Source organism: Herpailurus yagouaroundi, unplaced genomic scaffold, assembly GCF_014898765.1.
Source record: "Herpailurus yagouaroundi ecotype Mexico unplaced genomic scaffold, PumYag 185, whole genome shotgun sequence".
In the NCBI taxonomy this organism is placed as follows: domain Eukaryota; kingdom Metazoa; phylum Chordata; class Mammalia; order Carnivora; family Felidae; genus Herpailurus; species Herpailurus yagouaroundi.
Window position 1 is genome coordinate 6297044 of NW_024412416.1, and position 16076 is coordinate 6313119.

The 16076-nt window shown below is 47.8% G+C and overlaps 1 protein-coding gene across 2 annotated transcripts in view; it reads right to left on the minus strand.

The window, feature by feature from the left end:
* Positions 1–15447, minus strand: part of TICRR (TOPBP1 interacting checkpoint and replication regulator) — a 95190-nt gene extending 79743 nt beyond the window's left edge. For both annotated transcript variants that reach the window (XM_040493667.1, XM_040493665.1), the window contains exons 1-5: positions 15344–15447; positions 10680–10760; positions 7702–7811; positions 3405–3876; positions 1127–1235 (exon numbers count right to left, since the gene is read on the minus strand). The gene's annotated coding sequence lies outside the window, so the exon portion shown is untranslated. The remainder of the gene's footprint in view (positions 1–1126; positions 1236–3404; positions 3877–7701; positions 7812–10679; positions 10761–15343) is intronic.
* Positions 15448–16076: the final 629 nt, after the last annotated feature.

The window sequence follows — 16076 nt, forward strand, 5'->3', positions numbered from 1 at the left end:
AATGTGTTGTAGTTTTCGGTACACATATCTTGCACATATTTTGTTAGATTTCTACCGAAGTATTTCATGTTTTCTGTTGCTACTGTAAATGATGTTTTCAATTTTTTTCAATTTCCTCTTGTTTTATTGCTAATATATAGAAATAAATTTGAGTTTTGTTTATTGACCTTGCATCCCGTGACCCTGCTAAAACTCACTTATTAGTTAACATGTATTAGTTAACACATAATAACACTAATGTTTTAATATTAGTGACAATCGCCATTCCTGAGCCATTCCTGCATATTCCCCCCCCCCTTTTTTTTGCTCTAGTGTGTATTACTCTCTAGCACTTTATAATTTATCTACTTTGTTTAACATTTGTCCTCCCCAACCCGTATCATTAGAAGGTAAGATTCGGAAGAGCGGAGATTTTTGTGTTTTACTCACTGATTCCTTTCTTTCTTTTTTTAAAATTTTTCTGTTTTATTTTTTATATTTGAGAGAGAGACAGAGAGAGAGAGCGAGTAGGGAAGGGGCAGAGAGACAGAGACAGAATCCGAAGCAGGCTCCAGGCTCTGAGCCGTCAGCACAGAGCCTGACGTGGGGCTCGAACTCACACACCGTGAGATCATGACCTGAGCCGAAGTCGGACGCTTCACCGACTGAGCCACCCAGGCGCCCCCTCACTGGCTGATTTCTTAGTGCATAGGAAGCACTGAGTACATAGCACTTAATGCACACCATTTGATGGAACGAATCAGTGAGTAGTGGCCTCCTACAGAATAAGTGGGCCACACTGAGAGAGAAAATTCTTCTTGCCACCTAAGGTGTCCCCTGAGGTGCGGGGGATCAGAGAGAAGATTCCATCCTCAGCAGACCAGGTCGGTTAGACAAGGTGACCTTTAAGCTCTTTTCCAGCCTCCTGAAAACAACTGTGAAGCTTGCCTGAGTTCCAGAACGGGAGTACAAACACCGTGTGCCTGACCGGTGTGGGGGGCAGGTGTGTGCTGTGCGGTGTAGCACAGGGAGGGCCGGGTGACTCTGGACGAGGCAGCGGATTCCAACAGGTTGGTCTGTCTGCGAGAAGCATCTTCCCATTCCCCGGGCGTGCGCCGCACGGAACCAGCACCCAGGAACTGCTTACCCACAGCGGCTGCTCAGGACCACAGAAGCGGGGAGAAGGCTAGCTCTTAGGGACCCCGCGTGCCCTCTTTACTGAAGGCGTGAGCGTCTCCTTTGCTTCTCCACGAAGCCTGTCAGGAGGGGAAGAAGTGGGGGGGTCCTGTTCACTGCTCCTTCTCCCCTCCAGAGCCTCCCTCGGTGCCCGAACAGTAAGGGATCCCTAGCACCCGGGTGGCTCAGTAGGTGAGGCATCCAACTTTGGCTCAGGGCATGATCTCACAGTTCACTTTATGAGTTTGAGCCCCACGTCAGGCTCTGTGCTGACACCTCAGAGCCTGGAACATGCTTCAGATTCTGTCTCCCTCTGTCTTGGCCCCTCCTGCACTCGCTCTCTCTCTCTCTCTCTCAGAAGTAAATAAACATTAAAAAATTTTTTTAATTGAAAATTATATTTTGGGAAAAAAATAAAAACAAAAATTATATTTTGGGGCTCCTGGGTGACTCAGTCCATTGAGCGTCCGACTTCAGCTCAGGTCATGATCTCGCGGTTTGTGCGTTCAAGCCCCACGTCCTGCTCTCTGCTGTCAGTGCAGAAGCCCAATGCAGGGCTTGAACTCAGGAACCATGAGACCATGACCTGAGCCAAGATCAAGAGTCGGACACTCAACAGACTGAGCCACCCAGTGTCTGTGTGTTTTAAAAATGACACTGTGAGGGCTGTTGCACCTTCCCCAAAGTTGTTTTTTAACAGTAAAAAACTGGGGGGCGGGTTTTGTTTGTTTTGTTTGTTTCCAAAAATATTTTCTATATTGAAACATGTTAACACACACACACACACACACGCGCACACATATACATATACATTCTAGAATGATGTGCAACGAAATGTTGACAACAGTTATCTCTGGGATTTCAGGTCATGTTTGTATTCTTTCCTTTGTTTCTATTTGCCATAATGTGCTTTCTTTCCTTTATATTCAGAAAGAACAAGACTGCTATTGTCACCTTATGAAAACATTAAATTAAGTGAAAGCACATTTCCCTGGAAGAATACAGCTCGGAAATTACGTGAATCAAGTAGAAATGAACAAGGGCTTGGGGCGCCTGGGTGGCTCAGTCAGTTAAGCGTCCGAGCTCTGCTCAGGTCGTGATCTCGCGGTTCGTGAGTTCAAGCCCCGTGTCGGGCTCCGTGCTGACAGAGCAGAGCCTGGAGCCTGCTTCAGATTCTGTGTCTCCCTCTCTCTCTGCCCTTCCCTGACTCGTGCTCTTTCTCTCAAAAATAAATAAACATTAAAAACAATTTTTTTTCGGGGCGCCTGGGTGGCCCAGTCGGTTAAGCGTCCGACTTCAGCCAGGTCACGATCTCTTGGTCCGGGAGTTCGAGCCCCGCGTCAGGCTCTGGGCTGATGGCTCGGAGCCTGGAGCCTGTTTCCGATTCTGTGTCTCCCTCTCTCTCTGCCCCTCCCCCGTTCATGCTCTGTCTCTCTCTGTCCCCAAAATAAATAAACGTTGAAAAAAAAAAATTAAAAAAAAAAAAAATTTTTTTCAAATGAACAAGAACCAGATCTAAGAGCAATCACCACCACTGAACTCTCCCTCGGCCCCCAGAGCTGGGCCGCCCTCACCCATAAACCCCATTGTAACCTGTGCCATCGCAAGCCCCAGCTCTGACGCTCAGCAACCACCGGCTTGGGGGGCCCCTCTCCCTGGGCTGGGCCTGGGGGTGCAGGGAGGGACCTCGGAGCAGCCCCGGTCCCAGCTTCCGGGAAGCCTGGGGGATTGTTGCTATGGACGAACAACTGTCTATGGAGCAGGGGTGAGCTTTGGGTACCTGTGTAAGTTCTGGGCACAGAAGTCCCTGCTTCCTACCCTCTTCCCTTCCTTTCTCCTTCTTCCACTACCCCCTCCATCCTTCCTCTCTCCCTCCTCCCATTGTCTTTCCCTCCATTCCTTCCTCTTTCCCTCCACATCTCTGAGCCCCTGTCAGGCAAGAGAGACACGATGATGAATCACCCACTGTTGCCCCTCAAGGGATCTGCGGTCTGGAGAGGGAAACAGCTGGGTCCAGGGTGCCTTGTGCTCAGAGCCCTGAGGGAGAGCTGTCTGGAGCAGGTAATACCTGTGCTGAATGCTGACAGATTCAGAGGAGCTGGTCAGGAAAGAAAATGGACAAGAGTCAACCCTCCTGGGCAAATCTGTTGTTGCTTCAGTTTCCTAACCGGCCTCCACAGGACCAGCCCTGCCCAGAAGCCTTCCTTGGTGGGGACAGACTCCCTAGACGCTTCGTGCCACCGACTCACCTGGCCCGGCAACGGTGGTAGGCCGTCCCTCCAGGGTTAGGCTCAGCCTCGGCCCATAAATCCAGCTGACTCAGGAATTGCCTTTGTGCTCAGGACTTCCCAGTAGGGGCCTGTCCCACCACTCCTGCCGGGTCATGCCCAAGTTCCGCGTTCTCACTGCCGGTTTGGCAATTCTTCCTGATTTGGAGCCCAGATCCTTCCTGCTGCTTTTAATCCAGGGTCATTTGCTTTATCCCCAAGGATTTAAAAAATGAAGATTAAAATCTTGTCTTCTCGCTCTGTTGGCAAACAGCTCTTCATGTGCTGGACAGGTGTGATTAGGTAGGTCTCTGTCACTGCTCAGCTCCTGGAGCCACATTAAGCCGAGATGGGAGGGAGCAGGAAGGTGTTCAGAGATCTTTCTCACTGCTCTCACTTCTGCCAAGGGCCCCTCCTGGGCACGCCGATCCACCTGCCATGTTCGGATTATAAGCTGTTAAAAGACCCAGTCGGGGGTTATTAGCCCTTGTGGTTAAAGCCACTGCCCTCCCCATGTTTCTCTTGGTTTTGAAAGGTGTTTCATGGGAACACAGGTATAGGGGAGGTTGGTTTCAGGATGAGTCACCTTTGAAAGCGACTCCAGACATGGCAGCTGGAGATCGGGATAAGAGGTTTGGAGCAAGAGAGAGGAAAGAGACCCATTGAACTGTTTAAAGAAAGGAGAACGAATAAATATGCATGGTTGTGTGATAAGAAATAAAATTGCAGGGGCGCCTGGGCGGTTCAGTCGGGTAAGCGTCCGACTTCGGCTCAGGCCATGATCTCGCGGCTTGTGAGTTTGAGCCCCGCATCGGGCTCTGTGCTGACAGCTCGGAGCCTGGAGCCTGCTTCAGGTTCTGTGTCTCCCTCTCTCTCTGCCCCTCCTCTGCTCGTACTCTCTCTCTCTCTCAAAAAATTAACAAAACATTAAAAAAAAGAAATAAGATTGTAATAAATTCTACTCAAAAAAGGAGAGAGAGAGAGAGATTGGCAGGGAAGCTGCTGGAGGCAAGCAGAAGGGAGCATCCACCATGGAGAAGGATGCAAAAATATCTGGGAGAGTTGCCCCGGGGCAGACCTCCCACCCGAGCCAGACAGCGGGACCCTGGGCTGAAGCAGTGTCTACAGTATGATCTAAGGTTGGGGAACGTGAAAGACTTTGGGGCCTTTATTTCTCTCCTTCCTTGATTCTATTATCACTGATGGCCCATCTCAAAGTCCTTGAGTGCATCCTGAATGCTCTGCAGCTCCAGAGACCAGCCCACCTTAATCTCCCCTAAAGGGAGTTGGGGGTAGAGGAATGTACCCAGGTCTTCAAACTGTCCCAACCCCAGGCACAGACCAGCCTCACTGCTCATGGCCCCTCCACCAGGTCCCAGATCCCCAAGGCCAGAAACCAACTAGGGAGACAGATCCATAAACGTCACCTTGTGAGACTTACATGCTGGTGTGCTAAGAGCAATCTCAAGTTCATTCATTCATTCAGTACTTCCTGTGTGCTACCATATGCTGGCCCTGCTCTAATCTCTGAGGATAGAGTTGAGCCAGACAAAAATCTCTGCCCTTTGGAGCTTACATTTTTTTTCTTCTGTATTGAGGAATAATTTACGTACAGTGAAATATATTAATCCTAAATGTAAAGCCTGATAACTTTTTAGAATTATGTACATCCGAGTACTCACCACCCCCAATCCATAACTGCCTCCCCCTCGCCAACATAACCATTGCCCTGACATTTTTCACCATCAATGAAATTTGCCTGTCTTTACACAGCAAAGGAAACAATCGACAAAACTAAAAGGCAACATACAGAATGGGAGAAGATATTTGCAAATGACATACCTGATCAAGGGTTAATATCCAAAATACATAAAGAACTTATGAAACTCAACACCCCAAAAATGAATAATTCAATTAAAAAATGGGCACGCTTGAGGTTCTCTGTCTCCCTCTCTCTCTCCCCCTTCCCTGCCTGCTCATGCACGCACACTCTCTCTCTCTCAAAGATAAACTTTTTTTTAAAAAAATGGGCAGAAGACATGAACAGACATTTCTCCAAAGAAGACATGTGGATGACCAACAGGCACATGAAAAGATGCTCAACATCACTCATCATCAGGGAAATGCAAATCAAAACCACACTGAGAGGTCACCTCACACCTGTCAGAATAGCTAAAATCAACAACACCACAAACAACAGGTGTTGGTGTGGATGTGGAGAAAGGGGAACCCTCGTGCACTGTTGGTGGGAATGCAAACTGGTGCAGCCACTCTGGAAAACAGTATGGAGGTTCCTCAAAACGTTAAAAATAGAACTACCCTATGACCCAGCAATCACCCTACTGGGTATCTACAAAAATACTAATTCGAAGGGATATATGCATGCATGTGTGCGTGTGTGTGTGTGTGTGTGTGTGTGTGCATCATTTACAATAGCCAAATTCTGGAAGCAGCCCAAATATCCATCAATAGATGAATGGATAAAGAAGATATGATATATGTGTGCGTGTGTGTGTGTGTATAACGTGGAATATTATATATATATTTTTTATTCAGCCATAAAAAGAATGAAATCTTGCCATTTGCAACAACATGGGTGGAACTAGAGTGTTATGCTAGGCAAAATAAGTCAGTCAGAGAAAGACATATACCATTTGATTTTACTCATATGTGGAATTTAAGGAACAAAACAAATGAGCAAAGGGGAACAAAAAAGAGAGAACGGTAAACCAAGAAACAGATTCTTAACTATAGAGAACAAACTGCCAGTTACGTGAGGGGAGGGGGTGGGGGATGAGGGAAACAGGATGGGAACTACAGAGGGCACTTGTCGCGATGAGCATGGGGTGATGTAGGGGAACTGTCGCATCACTCGCACTGTGTGCTAACAGGAATTTAGATAAAACCTTAAAAAATCTTTGCCTGTCTTCAAAATGTATGTAAATGGAGTCATAGAGCACGTACTCTGGCTCCTGACTTCTTTCATTTGTTTGTGAGAGCCATCCAGGTTGACTGCATGTGTCAGTAGTTACTGAGTTTTTATTTCTGCACAGTATTCCATTGTGTGAATAATCCGCAACTTGTTTATCTATTCCCTGAGTGATGGATGGGCATTTGAGTTATCTACGGTTTGACATTTTTGTGAATGAAGTTGCTCTGAACATTCTTGTCTTTGGTGGACATTTACGCTCATTTCTCTAGAGTATATCCAGTGGTGAACCTAGAGTATCTGACCCTTGGAATGAATTTTTTTTTTTTTTTTTTTTTTGGAAGAGAGCAAGTGGGAATAGGGGAGGGGGCAGAGGAAGAGATACACAGGGAGCCGGAGAGAGAGAGAGAGAGAGAGAGAGAGAGAGAGAGGGAATCTTAAACAGGCTTCATGCTCAGCACACAGCCCGATGTGGGGCTCAATCCCACAACCCTGGGATCATGACCTGAGCTGAAATCAAGAGTCAGATGCTCAACCAACTGAGCCACTCAGGTGCCCCATGGACTAGATCCTCTGTAATGCTCCCAGCCCTCGAAACAGCAAAATTGTTTTCAGCAATAATAATGAAATTGATAATACTAATAATAATGGCAAGAAAGGAGACAGTGATATTTTATTTTATTGTACTTCATGTACATGTAATCACACTGGCAAAAAAATGAAAAGAAAATATTACCATACCCAAAAAAGGATTAATACTTTTAAAGTATGTTAACTTTTTAATAACTTATTTTTTATTATGATTATTTTTAAAATTTACATCCAAGTTAGTTAGCATATAGTGCAGTAATGATTTCTGGACTAGAAATCATTGACTCATCCCCTCCTCAATGCCCTCCTCAATGCCCCTTGCCCATTTAGCCCATCCCACCACCCACAGCCCCTCCAGAAACCCTCAGTTTGTTCTCTGTATTCAAGAGTCTCTTGTGTTTTGCCCCAGTTGTTATATTAGTTTTGCTTCCCTTCCCTTATGTTCACCTGTTTTGTATCTTAAGTTCCACATATGAGGGAAGTCATGTGATATTTGTCTCTCTCTTGACTAATTTTGCTTAGCATAATATGCTCTAGTTCCATCCATGCTGTTGCAAATGGCAAGATTTCATTCTTTTTGAGTAATACCACATCTTCTTTACCCATTCATCCATCGATGGACATTTCGGCTCTTTCCTAAAGTGTGTTAACTTTTTAAAAAGAAGACCAAAACTTTTATCAGTTTATACTCTGTTTTACTGTTCTCAATTTTAAACACAAAAATACCAGTAATCCCATAAAGTGAAAGAACTAAAGTACCTTAGGTTCTGCTTCTTTGTCTTTAAAATCATGCTGCTACCCTTATTTCAAATACACAGTCAAGTGCAGGAGTCTGTCATACCATGGGGACTGGAGACAGGAACTGTAATCTGAAAAGGACTGAATGGTTCCCAACCTTTAGGAAAATGATCCTCAAAATGAATGCAGGTACAATGGAATATGACTCAGCCATAAAAAGGAATAAAGTCATCATCCATGTGACAACATGGAGGAACCTGGAAAACCTTGTACTAAGTGAAATAAACCAGACACAAGAGGACCAATCCTGTAGGATTCCTCTTATACCAGGTACCTCGAGTCGACAAGGTCATAGAGACAGACAGTATATGAGAGGTTACCAAGGGACAGGGGGAGGGGAGGTGGGGGGTTAGTGTTTCATGGGTAGAGCTTCCGTTTGGGAAGATGAAAAAATCTGGAGGTGGAGGATGGTGATGGTTGCACAAATGTAATTAATGTCGCTGAATTTTACGTTCAAACACAATTTTGGTTTTCAATGGCAAATTGTAGATTGCACATATTTGACCACAATCAAAAGAAAAAGTGTCATTAAATAAATACATAAATGCACAAAGCCCATGTGTCTCGGGGGCCAAGTGCATAACCAGACATCCTTTAAATTAACTTCCATAAAGAATGCAATGCTTACGGAAGCATTCATTTGCATGCTGTAAATATGTTAATTTGAGACCTTTTTTTTTTATTTATTTTTCAACGTTTATTGATTTCTGGGACAGAGAGAGACAGAGCATGAACGGGCGAGGGGCAGAGAGAGGGAGACACAGAATCGGAAACAGGCTTCAGGCTCTGAGCCATCAGCCCAGAGCCCGACGCGGGGCCCGAACTCACGGACTGAGAGATCGTGACCTGGCTGAAGCCAGACGCTCAACCGACTGCGCCACCCAGGCGCCCCTTGAGACCATTTTTAAAACTCAGTGGTGCCGTCAGTGAAGCATCCGACTTCAGCTCAGGTCATGATCTCATGGTTTTGTGGGTTTGAGCCCCACATTGGGCTCCACGCTGACAGCGTGGAGCCTGCTTGGGATTCTCTCTCTTTCCCTCTCTCTCTGCCCCTCCCCCATGTGTGGTTTCTCTCTCTCTCTCTCTCTCAAAAATAAACAAATAATGGTAATTATAGCAATTGTTTAGAACTTAGACCAAAAAAGATGTGGGGGGGGGGGGCACATTTTATCATCTTTTGGCATTGCTGGTCCTGGTGCACAGATAATAAAAAGCAGATTGACTTTTTTTTTTTTTTAAATAAACTCCACCCCCAACGTGGAGTTCAAACTCATGATCCTGAGATCAAGAGTCCCATGGTCTACTGACTGAGCCCGCCAGGATCCCCCAAAACAGACTGACTTTTAGTCATTTTCATTCTGTCCTAAATTCTCTGCAACAACATACTCCCTTATTGGCTGCACCCTGACTGAACTGCAGCTACCCCCTCACTTTGGATATATGCCTAGGAGTGGAATTTCGAGACAAAGAGTAGGGGTATGTTTTCTTTTGACTGATTTACTCTCCCCTCGGGCAAGGCATGAGCGCTCCCCGATGCTCCACATCCTTGACAGCTTTTCTTATTGCTGATTGCTTCAATTTGAGTCATTCTGATGAGTATTATAGAATCTCATTGAGGTTTTATTTTGCATTTCCCTGAGGACTAATTGTGTTGAGAGCCTTGTCATATGCTTACAAGCCCTTTACATAGCCTCTTTTTCAAGACTTTTGCCCACATTTTTGTTTGTTTGGTTTTCCTTTTCTTACTGATTTGAGAGATCTTTACATATTAAGGACACAAGTCCTTTGTCTAAGGTATATATTGTGAAAGTCTTCTCTTGCCCTTTTACTCTCTTAATGGCATTTTTTGATAAACAGAGGTTTTTATTTTAATGAAGTCCAATTTACCAATTAAAAAAGTGCTCTTTATGTCCTGCTCAAAAGATCTTTGCCTGTTTGTGAAGATTCCCTCCTGTGTTTACTTCCAGAAGCTTTATTGGTTTAGTTTTCACATTTAGGTCTGTGGTCCATCTTGAACTAATGTTTATGGCATGAGGAAAGGATCAGAGCTCACTTTTTTTCCCCCTTCGGAGTAGGCATAAAAACTTTGTGTTCCCCACAGAATTGCAGAAGCAATTCTATACCATATATGTATGGATCTACCATGAACAATTTTTTGTTTGTTTGTTTGTTTGTTTTTTACCATGAACAATTCTTTTTTTTTTTACCATGAACAATTTTTTTTGTTGTTTTTTTGTTGTTTTTTTTTGTTTTTTGTTTTTTTTACCATGAACAATTTTAAAGATACCACTTTCTAGATCCTCAACCTCCCTAGGTCCTCCTTTCTTTATTTTATTTTATTTTTTAAACTTTTTTTAATGTTTGTTTATTTATTTATTTATTTATTTATTTATTTTGAGAGACAGAGAGAGACAGAGCACAAGTGGAGGAAAGGCAGAGAGAGAGGGAGATACAGAATCCAAAGCAGGCTCCAGGCTCCGAGCTATCAGCACAGACCCCGATGCGGGGCTCAAACCCACAAACCGTGAGATCGTGACCTGAGCCGAAGTCAGAGGCTTAACTGACTTAGCCACCCAGGTGCCCCTAGGTCCTCCTTTCTAAAATGAATCTATTTGTGGGGCACCTGGGTGGCTCAGTCGGTTGGGCATCCGACTTCGGCTCAGGTCATGATCTCGTGGTCTGTGAGTTCGAGCCCCGTGTCGGGCTCTGTGCTGACAGCTCAGAGCCTGGAGCCTGTTTGGGATTCTGTGTCTCCTTCTCTTTCTGACCCTCCCCCGTTCATGCTCTCTCTCTGTCTCAAAAATAAATAAACTTTAAAAAAAATTATTTTTTTTTTAATTTTTTAAATTTTATTTTTATATTGTTTTCATTTTATTTAATGAATCTATTTGCCTCTGTCATCAAACATCAAGCCAGTTTTCCTTTGTTCTCTCACTTACCTTTCCAAGTAGGGTTCCCTTTTCACTCCACCCCAGTCTGACCATGGTGCATCATCTAGATGTGTGCAAACCACTGGGGACCTAAATAAACAAAGGGGCAATTAGAACGTATGTGCTCCTGAGGGAGAGACGCCTTCAAAAAAGCACACTGAACATCAGCCGTAAATATTAAAGGGGCAGCATCTTATTCCATCGAAGGGACAAATTCTAGGTGATGAGGCATCTATTTAGCTTAGAATTAGAATATGGAAGTGAGATGGTTGTCACCAGCCTATGCATTAATACATTTGTTTGAAGTGAAAACTGTATCCAGATTTTCCTTGGACAGATAGTCTAACTGGGTTGACTGGTTTGACAATGAATTCTGGCTTTGCCAATTGGCTTATATGGCAGAACTTTCCCATAAATTAAATCAACCAAATTTGTAACTCTGAGGTTCTGAAGAAAATATATACAACATGCAGGAAACGATATTTTTGCAGCTATTAAAATTATGCTTAGGGGGCGCCTGGGTGGCCCGGTCGGTTAAGCATCCAATTCTTAGTTTCAGCTCAGGTCACGATCTCACAGTTTTGTGAGTTGGAGCCCCGCGTCGGGCTCTGCACTGACAGTGTAGAGCCTGCTTGGGATTCTCTGCCTCCCTCTCTCTCTCTCTCTCTGCCCCTCCCCACCTCGTGCTGTCTCTGTCTCTCCCAAAATAAACAAAAATAAACTTAAAAAGATTGTGACCAAAAATTTAGATGTCAATTTAAAAATATGAGAGTATGTCGTTTTCCAGAATCCTTTTAGGGGGTGCACAAGCACGAAAGTTTGAAGAAACCTGATCTAGAGGGCAGTGGTTCTCAACTCCTGGTTACAACTGGAATTACTTGGGGAATTTGAAAGAGGACGATAAATCAAAGGAGTTGGGTGTGAGCACTTTTTAAAAGCTCCTTAGGTGATTCAAAGAGCAGCCAGGCTAAGAACCACTGGTTTCCTCCTCCACCCGCTCTGTTCCACTCAGTCTAAACCTTTCCCTCTTCCTCCCCACCCAGCACCCAAGGCTATCTCCCTGACCCACACCCATGTCTAGCTCCAAGAATAGATATTGCCTCTTGGACATTTACATGTCCAAAGACAACCTGTCCTAAACCAGGCTTGGCAACAATTTGGCTTATGCATCAGTAAAAAATGTGGGGATGTACACCTCAGAATGTGTATTAAAAATAAACCATAAATATATAATATGTTAGGCCCACCATTAAATGTCTATAAAATAGAAGTATGAGACTAAAAAGGAATATAAATACAAGTTCTAATATTTTCTCTCCACGTCCTATGGATGACCTCTGTGCTTTTGCACATGCTGGTCCCTTTTCCTAGAATTCCCTTCCCTTGTCTTTCTATGAACCTCCATTCATCCTTCAAGACCCAGTATGTATAACTCCTCTGAGACTCCACCACAGACACTTCCCACCTCCAATGGTGCCCCCAGGAGGCTCTCTATAGGCCTCTGTCTTTTCTCTACAGGCCTCTGTCTTTGCACCTGCCATACTATATTAAGGCATGCGGATGTCTCTCTCCCCTGGGGGCTCAGGAAAACATCAAGAGCAGCACCCAGCATAGGACCTGGCTCATGATAGGTTTGCAATAAATGTGTGTTGGATGATAAAGTGAGCAAAGAGGAGGTGGTCAAAATATCTAACCATCAGGGTAGCAGCAAAGGGTGGGGGGGGGGGGGTGGAGGGGGTGGGGGGAGTGGAGAGGAGGTTCTGGAGGGTCCCCATTAGAAGAGTGTTGACATTTCAGCGGCTGGTTTAGGGGAAGCCCGGGGTCCAGGTCAGCACTCCGGTTTGGCCACACCACTGCATTCTGGCCGCACTTTAGTGCCAATGGCAAATTCCCAGAGGCCTGGCTGTCCCAGGACTCGGGGACTATTTAAAATTGTCTGGAGAGCAGTACCTCCATTTAGGCCGCAGAGAGAACTCCAGCCGCCCCCGTGGGGACGGAGGGGTCGACCCCGTGCAAGATCTCTCCCTTCGTCTCACTGTCTGGAAGGCCAGGCCTGGCCAGGAACCCTGAGGCCACTGGCACTCCTCAAAGCACATTGCACGTTGGGGCCCCTGGGGCGCCGGCCTGGGAGACCTCCCCCAGGAGGCCGAGGGTGATGAACAGGGCTCGGCCTGTCTCTGTCCGTCTCGTCTGTCCCGGTGGGGCTGTCACGCACTGGACTCCCCACGGAGAGCAGCCAGCGCAGCTGCGGAGGCAAGGGCAGCGGGAGGACAGAAGCCACATCCAGCCCTCCCACCCCCAGCCCTGCTCCGCAGGAGGAACCTGCAGAGGTAGTAGAGGGCTCACGCAGGGCTTAGCCACCTGCTCACCTCCGGAGCAGGGGCACGGCGCTCTGGCCAGGAGCAGGGCTGGGCCAAGAGCTGCCTTTTCAGCGCGTTAGGTGCTCCGCCCCATTGTCTGGCAACATCTGGAGACATCTCCAGTTGTTTCAACTAGGAGCGGAGGGTGCTATCGGCACCAGCATCAGACAAACACACGAGCAGAACATCCCTCCCGCGTGGTCAGCCACTGTGAGGAGGTGACACTGTAACACCCGGAGCTCCCAGTTCACAGAGCTGCCGCCGTGACGTCTGCTTCCACCTTGCCCTGGACCCCTGCAATCTGGCTGTGAGTCTTTGGGTCCTGTAGCCACAACAGACTCTGCAGTGATGCGAGCTGACTCCCATGAACCGTGTGCACTGGAAACACAGGGACCCCATCTTCAGGTGTCCACGCCTCGTCTAGGGAGGGAGGGAGTGGGTGCTGGCAGGGGGTGGGTGCTGAATACATATGTGCTGGCCTCTAGACCGTGGGGAACACAGAGGGCCCCATGGGGCATGCGGAGTGTGAACTGTAATCAGGCAGAGGGTGTGTGGGAGACTCCCCTTGAGCCTATGACTCCGGGCTTGCGCCCCAGGCCTTGGGGAGGCACACTGGAGACTTCCAATGACAGCCCCGCAGGGCTTTCCACCAAACTTCTTGTTTACAAATTTGCAAGCCTACAGAAAAGTTACAAGAATTAGTACAATGCACACGCATGTGCCCTTCACCTGGATCCACCACTTTGGCCCCCTCTCTCTGTACGCATACGTGCACACTACAGCTCAGGTCAAGATCTCACGGTTCGTGGGTTCAAGCCCCGCGTCGGGCTCTGTGCTCACAGCTCACAGCCTGAAGCCTGCTCCCGGATTCTGTGTCTCCCTCTCTCTCTGCTCCCCCTCCCTGCTCATGCTCTGATTCTCTCTCACAAATAAATAAATATTAAAAAAAAAAAAAAAAAAAGAAGAAGAAGAACCCAGGCCAGTCGTCTTGTAGGACGTCCCTCGATTTGGGTCTGTCTGCTGTTTCCACGTGATTAAATTGACGGTAAGTGTTTTTAGCAGGCGTAGCACGGACGACATGCTGTGTCCTTGTCGGAGCAGCCCTCCAGGCCGAGTGAGTGAGATGTCTAGTTTCCCACTATTGGTGGCCTTACTTTCGATCCCACAAGAGGTCACAGAGGAGAGAACTTTGCAGAAAGGCCTGCATCCTGTCCCTTCCCGGCAGGCTGGCCACACGGGAGACCTCCCCATGGGCGTGGGGTGGTGGTACAGTCTGAGGCTCTAAGGGAATGAAGAAAGAGGATGAGTGGCCAGAACTGCTTCCCGGGGCTCCAAACCGCGCTCCCAGAGCCCCGTGATTCCGGGGAGGGCATGGTGCTCGCTCTCGGGGGTGGGCGGGGGGCGGGGGAGGGGGGCAGGCTTTTCAAAGAGCACCAAAGAACAATGCCATCATCCGCCATCCAAGAAGCCACCCCTGGTGATATTTATGACCCTGTGACTCGCAAAGGACTTTCCCATTCATTTCCCATGGCATCGGAGAGCACCTGCCACACTGTGTGAAAAGCATCGTGTGAAAGCCTTAGAGTCATTCAGACCTAACCACCCTGGGAGGCTGCTGGCACACCACTGTGTGGGTGGGAGAATGGAGTCACAGAGTGGTGAAGCCGCTTGCCCAAGTACACCCAGGTGGCAGCTCTCAGGACCCGTCCCCTTTGAACTTCTGGGCCGAGGCGCTAAGCACCCGGGTGCTGTGCTGTGAGCATGAGAGCAGGTGGGAGCGGAGAGCAGGACAGACACGGAGGCACCCATTTGCAGACGGAGCCAACAAGGCCCGGACGGGCCGTGTGCACCAGCGAATCTGTGGGACTGGGACCGGCCCCAAGAACTCATGAGTCCTGGGCTGCTGGTGCCCTTGCCGCAACCTCAGGCTGGACGTGGGACCGAGGCCAAAGCTGCCAAAGGTGCTGTGACCATCTGCCCAGAGGGATGGGCACAGGGAAGGGCAATGACAGTGACTGTCTCTGCATAGCTCCCTCTCCTGTGCAGGGACAGCAGAGGCCACCGTGCCTGGAACAGGGACACCCTGACCCCAAACAGGACAATCTGAATCACCTCTGCCCCAAACCACACCACCACCACCCACCCCGCCTCCAGCCCTGCCAGCCCATGTAGCTGCTACGCCCTGCCTCTCCAGCTGGGGAGGGAACCATCCCAATTTGTCATCCCCATCTGTCATCCCCACTGGTCAGGTCACCCACATTTTAGGAGGAAGTGGCTAGCTTCTCTGGCAAACCCCTTTCCGGCCCGACAGACCTGAGCAGCCAGTTTCTTGAACCCTGGTCTCGGGATGAGCCCAGAATTCCAGCCTGTTGGTGGTCACAGGAAGTACCAGGTCAGGATGGGGATGTGGCCTGGAATCATCTGGATGGGGGGCAGGCGAGAGAAGAAAAGCCAGAGGTCAGAGAAGGAAAGGTCTACCTCCTGTGCACTCTGCAAATCCTAGACCGGTCTGCCTATTCCATGAAGCCCACCCTGATCACTGCAGTGCCCACCAGGCTCTCCTCAACTACACGGGAATGTCCTTGATTCTGCTTTAACTACCGGGGCAAGTCACCTCGTGCCTCCTCTCGCATAGTACAAACTAGGGGGTGTCTTTGTGAGGCTATTTGCACCTGATGCTGAGCTGTGTATGCAGTAGGTGCTCTGTACATGCTTGATTGCTGAATAAATTAAGCTCATTCATTCATTCACTCATTCAAAAACTCATTAATGAGCAACCGTCTTGGAGCCAGGCTGTCTTCTAGGGGCCCTTGCCCCTGGGGATTGACATTCTGGCCTAGGAACAGATACTGTGAGGCCAGTGCTAGGAAGAAAGGTCAGTGAATGAATGAATGAAGTGGAGACTGAGGATAGGAGGAAGTGGAAAGGGGCCCGGAGGACAGAGCTGCTGTCTTTCCGCCCCAGCCGCAGTGCCCCCATCACCCAGGGAGCATAGACACTCTGCAGAGAACCAGCCTCATCCGAGGTGGGGCAGCCTGCTGGCCTG